Genomic DNA, 9,269 nt, shown 5'->3' with positions numbered 1-9,269 from the left:
TAACAGTCTGTTTGCTCGCTAGCATTTATTCGCACCTACGTATCCTTGTTTGGGGTTCATGCATGAGTATTGGAAGTGTGAATTACATCTAGAATTACCATTACGTACTCAAGGGAAAAACCATAGCTTGAAAGGTAATACCTGGCCACGAACACTCACTTCGTGGTGAAAATTGTACACATGATTATTGAATGTGCTTTTATGTGTTTGCAACCCATACGTATGTCCTTAAACTTTTCAACAATGGATGATACTTGGAGGCGACCTAGATTTGACTAAAATTGGCTTTTCATTGATTGGAGCATCCTCCGCTAGGAAAAACGTCTGCTGTTTGTAGTTGTTCATAGGGAGTTAGCAAAAATTCTTAGACCGTCTTCTAGAGTATTATTGAATGGCTTACATAAGTTATGAGCTTTAATTCAGGCCGGATTCACAGCTGCGGCTGGCTTTAAAGTATTCTAGGACCACATCAGGAGTACTCTCCTAAAAAATCCACTTTCAAAACTGTTGCCACTGAATTGGGTGTGCATTCCAATAAACAAATGAGATACAATTTTTGTTTAAAGATTCAGGGAGCCTTGAGTCTGTACCCAACTCACGATGAACAGGACAAATATCAGAGACATTTTCTCTCATTTTTTTTTGGCACACGGATCCCTCTGTTTGGGCTAAGGACACGAATTTCTTTAAAAGGACGATTTGTCGTTTTGCCCAGAGTAACCGCAACTAATCAGATGTTGCCCCATCCATGCCTTCGGAGCAGCGTACAGACGTTGATCACTCCCAGTAAAAAATTGTTTCATGTCTTGCCTGCAAATGGCATTAACAAAGTAAAAACATTATGAGTTGTTAGGATCCATCTAAATTTGTCGACATCTTATAAAATATGAATAATAGCCGACTTGAAACACACATACGAGAGTGTCTACCGCAACATATACTATAAAGTTATGTTCCAGTTTGTTATCCCTGCAAAACTTGTTCAACTCACAAAGCAACCTTGATGGGCTCAATTTCGAAGTTGCGAACTCAAAATAGTTTAACTGATCCTTTTTAATGTAGATCAGTCTTAAGCAAGTGGTCGATTGACGCTTATACTTCTTGACTTGTCCCTTGAACACAAACCCACAAAAAAGTTTGTTGGTATCAAAGGTACGCTGGTCCCTAAATCAACGCAAGTGCTAGCGTACGGCGAAGAAATAAATGCGTTCCCTCTTCGGTACCAAAAGAACCTTCGTGAAGCTTGGCAATGGAGCAAAGGAGACTGGATTACGGACCAATAAACAAAAAACCAAGATCATGGCCCAAACTAGAAAACTGATACCAGCTAGAGTAAATATCATAGTTGATGAATACGACTTGAAGAATACTACGCTTCTGAAGGAAAGGTGATAAGAAAAATCCTGGAAGGTATGTGTCAGCACTCGAAAGCCTGTAAAGTGAAAAAATTATGAAAGCTTCAACGGGCTGGTTACGTTCAACAAACTTGCGCCCCAAAAGGATATTCACAGAAAAAAATGGAAATGGAAACAAAGGGTTGTTATCTGCAGTGCCTTCGTCTCTAATATGGGTAAAATTGTCGGTCGCTTTCCGAAAGAACGTTACAACACTGGGCTGAGTATGAAAATTTGGAGACGGTTCGTTGAAAGTAAGCATCGCTACTTCTGCAAGCCTTCCTGTATTTCAACAGGATAAATTTTGCAGTATGTCTTTTTTAGTTCTGACAAAAACAGTTTGGTGGGGTTTCGGCTAGAAGCCTTCCCAGGTTTAGGGAGTTCGGGCTTTGCGGTGCCGTTTCCCAATACCGATATTAGACCAGCCACGTTCACATCACCCGCTTTCCTTTCTTCCGCTTTTCCTCATTTAGACGGTAGGGAAGGTTCTGACAGGTAACATTTAGCCTACATATTGCACTCCTTTGCGGTTGAGTTGCCCTTCTGCCGTGTCTTCCCTCTCCTCTATCGTCTTCTTGAAGGATTAAGCAACAATTTCATGGACACATCGATCGTAGTCGGATTTTGAGTTCCTCCCATTATGGGAGCTACTGTACATTTAATTTTTAGCTGACCTTTCCGGTGAGGTGAGTGCAGATTTTCCACTGAAATGGAGAGCATATTACCAACAAATCTTTTCGTGAGGGAGCATGAATCTGGCGAGCGCCTTAAAATTCGCGCCTTGGCCGCGACGTGATTGCTCTAGGATGCGGATGAATTCCAAGTCTTGGACTCCTTACGACCTGGAGAGCTAAAATCCGTTGCTGCCATATTTATGTGTTCTGGGACGCCCTTAGCACAGGCTACCCCACCAGGACGAGGTGAAGGGAGCACAACGAACTTATGACGCTTGTATTTCTGCAGGCTCCGAAAACGCATTTGGTGGCGTTCTTATGCAGACCAAACTTCTGAAGACATTCAAAAGGATATGAAAGTGCTGGCGACGCTCCTTTGATGTCGTTGATGCTGTGAGGGTCTGTCTATCTAGCGCTGGGAAGTCTGTATTTCGTTTTTTACGCTAAATGTTATCACCCGAAATTCGAATAGTACGAAGACCGTGACGGACCTGTTTTTCCCGCTGTCTTGGCCGGAACAGTACAGTGGTTAATTCTTGCAATAAATCACGATCCGTGAACGTAGCCGGAATTGGAAACACTGGTGGTAAACCTGAATAAAATCGTCATTCATGCATATGAGACCACAGTCGTCATCAAAGGATGTAACTTGATGGATCAGCAACCTAGCAAGAATGAGAACAGGGGTGCATTTTATGCGTTTTTGGAAATCGTAGGGGCGTTCCACAACACATGGCATACCGAAATTGGAGATTTAGTGGCGAACACCATTTCCTGTTAATTGGGTAAGATGCTAGACGGCAGATAAATAAAAGTGCCGACAGACACAAACTCCATTGTCATGAATACCACTCAAGGTTGCCCACAGGGTGGGATAATATCACCGCTAATGCAGAGTATGTTATTTGATGAGCTTCTAGGATAGCGAATAAATACTGGAATACAGGTCCAGGGTTAATCTAACGATATGGTATCAATTCGTAGTGGAAAATATGAGGACATCCTGTTTAATTTGAAAATTACTACTGACGTGGGGGGCGGAGCGGCGCAACAATTTAGCCAAGGTCATATGGAACGGAGGTTAAAAAAGAAACAGCCATAAAATATTTGGGAATTACACAAAACTAACTAGACTAGCAAATCTGGTGCTGTCAAAGACCTACTTCAACCGGCCATAGTTCTAGCAGTCAAGGAAACAAATTGGAATGGTTGCGAGATAACCGAAATTAGGTCGCATACAATCTCCAAAATAGACAAGCTAGCAGGGAAAGGTACTTTAAAGGAAATATTATCCACTTGAAGCCTTTACTTGAAAGTTTGGGTGTGTATGGCTTAGCCCCAACTGACGAAAAAGGAGACCAAGTCTAAGAATAATTTTACGATAGTCTGGAACAGTTATTCGGGATATTGCTAATGGATTCTAACGTCAGGTTTGGAAACAAGAAGATACATGGAGGAATGATCAGGAAGCACAGTCTCCAATAAATATGATAATAGCAAGGCCCAACGCCTAGATAGACCACGTTTCCACCACCAAAAAAAATCATATCGAAGAAAAAAATTATGACTCCGGCCACTGTATGGTGGAAAGCGTTTACAGGTACCGAATTTCAGAGACTCACGAAATAACAACCAACCCACTAAGAAAATTTGAACTAGGAAAGCTAAAAGAATGATTTAATAGTACAAGGTAAAACGGGAAGAAAGATTAGGTCATATTCTCCGAAATCTCACTGGGAAGCCTGTAGATGACGCGCTATCAAAACAACAGCGGGAGAAGTGGTTGGATATGAATCCGGCGCCGGAGAAATTACTGATTTGACGATGAATGGCAAGAAGAGCTTGACAAGAAAAACCAGGCATACGGATAACATATGGAGCGAAAAACAAGAACGAAGAGAGAAAATATCTGACCTAATAAAATATTAAGGCAAAAGCAACAAGAACATTTTGAGGGGAAATTAAAGAAAATGGATGAAATCAGTGCGAGAAATAACCCAAAGTAAGCCTACAAAGTAATGAAGAGCCTGAAGCATGGATATAAATCCAAAACCTGCCTTTATAAAAGCAAAGACGAGCAATTATTGGGGCCGAAAGCCTTATTTCAAAGAACTCCTCGACCCGTCACACACAACCGAATCGCTGGAATTTACAAAAATTAGGTTTGACCTTAATGTAAACAATGAACATGGCGGGTATAGATGACATCCCCACTGAACTTATCAAATTAGGTGATCCATGGACCATGGCAGATGTCTGGAATTTGGTTTTCTTCATGTGGAACCACAATCAGCCCCCACGTACTCGGGGGGCAATCAGAACCGAAAGGAACTTATCTGAAGTGCCTTTTGCCATCAAGCCTTACCGGAGGTTATCCGAGATAATAGGGAACGGGATAGCAATTATGTTCCAGGAGAATTCTTGGAGGATATGCTCTCGGGCTGGTTAATGGCGGTTGGCCGCCATGTGGAAGTTTCACATGGTGGTTGTGCCTATATCGCAGACCTAGCTCCTTCTGGGTTGCAGTGTGGAATTGTGCTGCACAACCGCTCGAATTGAAGAATAGTATTCTGAGGAGCGTGCACAGTTTGCAGAAACTAAGCATAGTCCATAGCCAAACGTCTTTGCCGTGAGGTCAGTCATCCGAGGCGTTGTTGATGTTTCGATATCAGTAAAATTTCTGTGCCTTTTAGTCGCCAAGCAACGAAGACTTTGATTGTATTCTGAAGGCCCAACACAGAGAGCTGGAAGATCGACAATTGGTCAGGTTTTTATGATCAAATAGGTGCTAGAAAGACGCTGCGAAATCAATATCGACGTCCATCAAGTCTTCGTAGACTTCAATAAATGAAAATAAAATAGAATGATAATATTCCACACAAGAGCGCAGATCAGAGTCAATGGTAGCCTGGCAGATGTGTTTGAGACAAACGTCGGATTAAAACACGAAGGTGGTCTGGCGTCTCTACTGTTCAATGTGGCACCGGAGGAAGTATACGAAAGTTGCCTGTAGTCACAAAAGGCACGCTGCTCTATAAATACTGCCAAATCGTCGCATATACGGAGATATTTATGAACCTCGACAAAATAGGTTAACGAACTCAAGAAAGCAAGCCGAAGATTATAACACAAATGAGAAAAAAGACCCAACAGACAAAATATTACGATTGAGGAGCACTACTTGTAAAATGTAGACTTTATATACTTAGGTCTACAACTGATGAAGGATGGAAATGAAGTTGATGAAATAAAACGCCGAATTTAGTTCGCAAACAGAACCTTCTACTCTGTACTCCCAATTTCAAAAGTTAGCTGCATACACAGGAAAGCGAAGTCGCTATACTATCCTTCGGATGTGAAACGTGCGCCCTAAGACAAACTTCCGAGAAATTGGTTAATACCTTCGACAGGAGGATCCTGGGCAGAATAATTGAAAAACCAGAGGCCCACCAAATGCATACCTACTAAATATTCTGATAACCCTGAAATCTCCAAACTAATCACACTTCGAAAGTTACATTGGACTGGCCACGTTCAACATATGAAAGTTATTCAATACCTAAAAGGGTATTCGCTGGGAGAGCAAAATGGCAAAAGCGTTAAAAAAAACCCGAAAGCGCTGGACTGATTCTGTTGACGAAGACAACGAATCACTGCTCGGATTTCAAAATTAGAGGACATGATCTATCTATGGATGGTTGAAGGAAGAATATCCTGAAGGCCAAGGCTCGAAATGGGCTGCAGAGCCTCGACCACGATGAAGAAGAGCGTTAGGATCACAGTATGAGTACTCACTGGACATTGCTGACTAAATTATCATTTGGAAACCAAGGGATATATGCGGACACAGCAGATTCTGTCAGGAGAGTGACGAAATCTTCGTACATAATATGGAACAGTACCGTGCACTTATGCAAAGTAGTGTCGATGCCGGATTGAAATACTAATAGATAGGAAACATAATAAATTCCCTGATCAAACCTATAGATCGACATACTATAGTTATACTACATATACTACATATATACTACAACCATTTAAGGGGGACAATAGTCTTTTTCAGGACGCAGTGCAACTTCCTTTGAAATGCTATCATTATTATTATTTTCGAGCTCTCAGAATTTCAGATAACGGATTTTACCCTACATAACACTAGCACTAAATGCCAAGCATTTATGCTCAGACGATCCAGTCAATTTGAAAGTTAAAGGTCGGTAGGTTAATGAAAGAATCCGTCTAGAACTTCCTCTAACATCGAGCACGTATGCCGAATGATGTATTTCTGCATAGTTTGAACCAGACCGTGTGAGAATCCCAAGACTCAGGGAAGCCGTGAGGGATTTAGGTACAATAGCTGTAGCTGACAATATTCTGGGAACTATACCCACTTTCTCGAAACGCCCAATTTTATTAGTTTCCCAAGCCAGTGGCTCATAGTTCATCTTCTTCTCCACGTACTTCCCTTCAATCTTGGCATTATGGGGATAGCAGCATGAATAATATACACGGAGCAACCAATCTTTTCAACTAACCGCACATCAGGCTTGCTGTGCGGCATGTAACAATCAGCTCGAACTTGCCAGCCCCAGTACATTGTGTAAGCAGAAGTGTCGAGTAGAGATAGAGTAGAGAGTCGGCTCATATAGGCAAATAAGGTATGTTCGCGTGATTAGCCCACGCTTGTATGGAAGGTTTTGATGAATCCCCTGTGCCTGTTCATATATTGCACCGGTTCTATTATAGTGCTGCCAGAAACGTCCAACGTCTCTAACGCCGCTTTCATTATGTGGTGCATTGCCTTTGACTTCCATTCATCGACCCGCTATTGGTCTGACTTCACCCCTCTCAGAGGATTGAAAGATCGATCGGTCAAGTTAAGTGGAGTAAGCCTACACTCTGACTTACAAACACCCGCAAGCGAGCGACTCGCCTACTTTTTGCTGTAAAAATAAGCGCGAAGCGAGTTGGTGATATCATGCTGTCACGTCAATCACGCTCTACCTCCGATGTCCCGAGGTAGGTTCATTCGCCTCAACGGAAGAGTTTGAATGATGATTTCGGAATTTGGACTTGGATGGTAGTACGTATCCGTCGGTGGACGTTTTCTATATTTTCATTCACGGCAATGTTCCGAATGCATAAACCACTGAATAGATAGCGAATACATTCAATGGAATTATTTTATACTTCCATGAGAGATGCGATTTCAATACCAGCTTCACACGTTGCAGGAATTCAGACAGGAGAGCAACCTTCAGATCACCAACTTAGGTTGCTTGCGGAATTCCTAGGTACTTGTAAAAGTTTTTCTCGGTCATAGCTTGGATTTGAAGGTCACCAATACTATGTCCGGCATGTGATGACCTTTGTGGATGGCTTGGATCCTGTCTAATCCAAATTCCATCCGAACATCACGGTTGAGCATGTATATTATTCGTAATGGACTTCTAAGGTGGTCACCCGTAGTCAACTCGCACTTAGCACCTAGCCCATATTTTAGCTAAACCATGCCCTCTAGATTCATTCAGTCACCATGAAAGAGGGTTCAGTAACATGCAAACCCAAAGGGGCTCAACGAATCTCTTGGAAAATGCCTTCTGTTTACGAATACCCTGTAAAGTATTGGTACCCTCAGATGAGCACTGATACTAGTTTCGAATCAATGCGATGCAATCGCAGGCATCGATTAGCTAGGTGTACGGGACTGTATCGAAAGTGTTGGCATAATCAATACAGTAACTAAAGAGATTTCTTCGGCCTTAACCTTGTCCTACGGCAATCAAATCGATAACGAATTACTGTTTGCAACGGCTTGACCCAACTCGGCAGCCCTTCTGTTCATCGGACACAATGTTATTGGTCGCGAGGTGCGCATTAATGTTTCCCGTAATAACGCACGTTATGAATTTTTAGGGGGTGAAGAAGCAAGTAATCTATCTTGTGTCTGCAGGGCCCTGCACCATTTCCTTTTTTTTAGGGACAAGGTAGGTAATCCCCGCAGTGTGGAAATTCCTTCTTGCCGACTCATGGTTTATGCTCTGTGCCAATCGACCATGTACACTGGTAAACTTTTTCTATCAGAAACTCTGCATTCGATTCAGACCTGGGCTCCGCAAGTTTTTCGAACTGTTTATGGTTCGTCGAACCCCTCTTCATTAGCAACCACTAAATTTATGGCCAGCAAAGTGGCATGGCGGATTCCTTCGGCGATAATCCACTCAGTATACAGGGCGGGTAACCCCTAAAGTCCACCCCAATATTCTTTTGCTTCCATTACCGATAACTGCACTGTCTGGATGCTCTGTATTCGTTCAGTGATCTAAAAAAAACTTCACTGGTTCCCCCTTCTGCTGGAATTACCAGAGGTGATTTGAGTCAGCTTAGCAATGTTCTGCCTTAGCTGGTGATGCCAACGTTCGAGCGAATTTTCCATGGTGGGTCTCTTCGCTCATTCAAACCAATAACCGTACAATCTGACAGTCGCAACTACAATACAATACACAAGTGATTGTAGCTACAGCAGCCGCATATTAACACACAGCCGAGATGCAATCTCACCATCGACTTGAGATCGATTTTTCGGAGATGCTTTAGATGCATAGAGTCAGCGAGTACTTGGTCTATGCAAAGGATGCATCTCCAAAAATTCTATACGCGTTCTTTGGTATTCGTCTCAAACTTGAGCGGAGGCTTCAGCTGGACGGTGAAGAAGAGTGTTTCAGCATTGAGTAAAACTGTTGCCTGCAGTGCGGCGTGCCCTCATTGGGTCTTGGTCAAAAGTTTCCGCGAAGACCTCAAATCGAACACCTTCATTGAATTGTGTAGTGAAGCGGCACTGGTCTGCAACTCACTGCACAGTCACGTGCGCGTATTGCGAGAAACGCTCGACGAATCTCTGGTCGCTCTTTCGTAGTAGGAACGGACCATAAAGAGGTTCATATCCTCAGTCCACTTCATCCGTTGCCTACGCGAACCTGCTGAAGTGGTCGCCATAGAATGTGTTGAAGCACTTGCAGCATGTAGAGAAATTCTCCTATTTATCGTGGTGCCTAAAATTCGAACCGCCCCATGGTAACCGATTTCGACGCCGTAGTGTCCATTACAGAAACCCGACCCATGCATATAGTCAGACAACTCGCCCCGGTTATCCGTATCGTACCTCAAATTCCTCCCTTTCCACACTTTTGGATTACCATTTTAT

The sequence above is a fragment of the Hermetia illucens genome, chromosome 1 (genome assembly GCF_905115235.1).
Source record: "Hermetia illucens chromosome 1, iHerIll2.2.curated.20191125, whole genome shotgun sequence".
In the NCBI taxonomy this organism is placed as follows: Eukaryota; Metazoa; Arthropoda; class Insecta; order Diptera; family Stratiomyidae; genus Hermetia; species Hermetia illucens.
Note: the sequence above shows the minus strand (reverse complement) of the source record.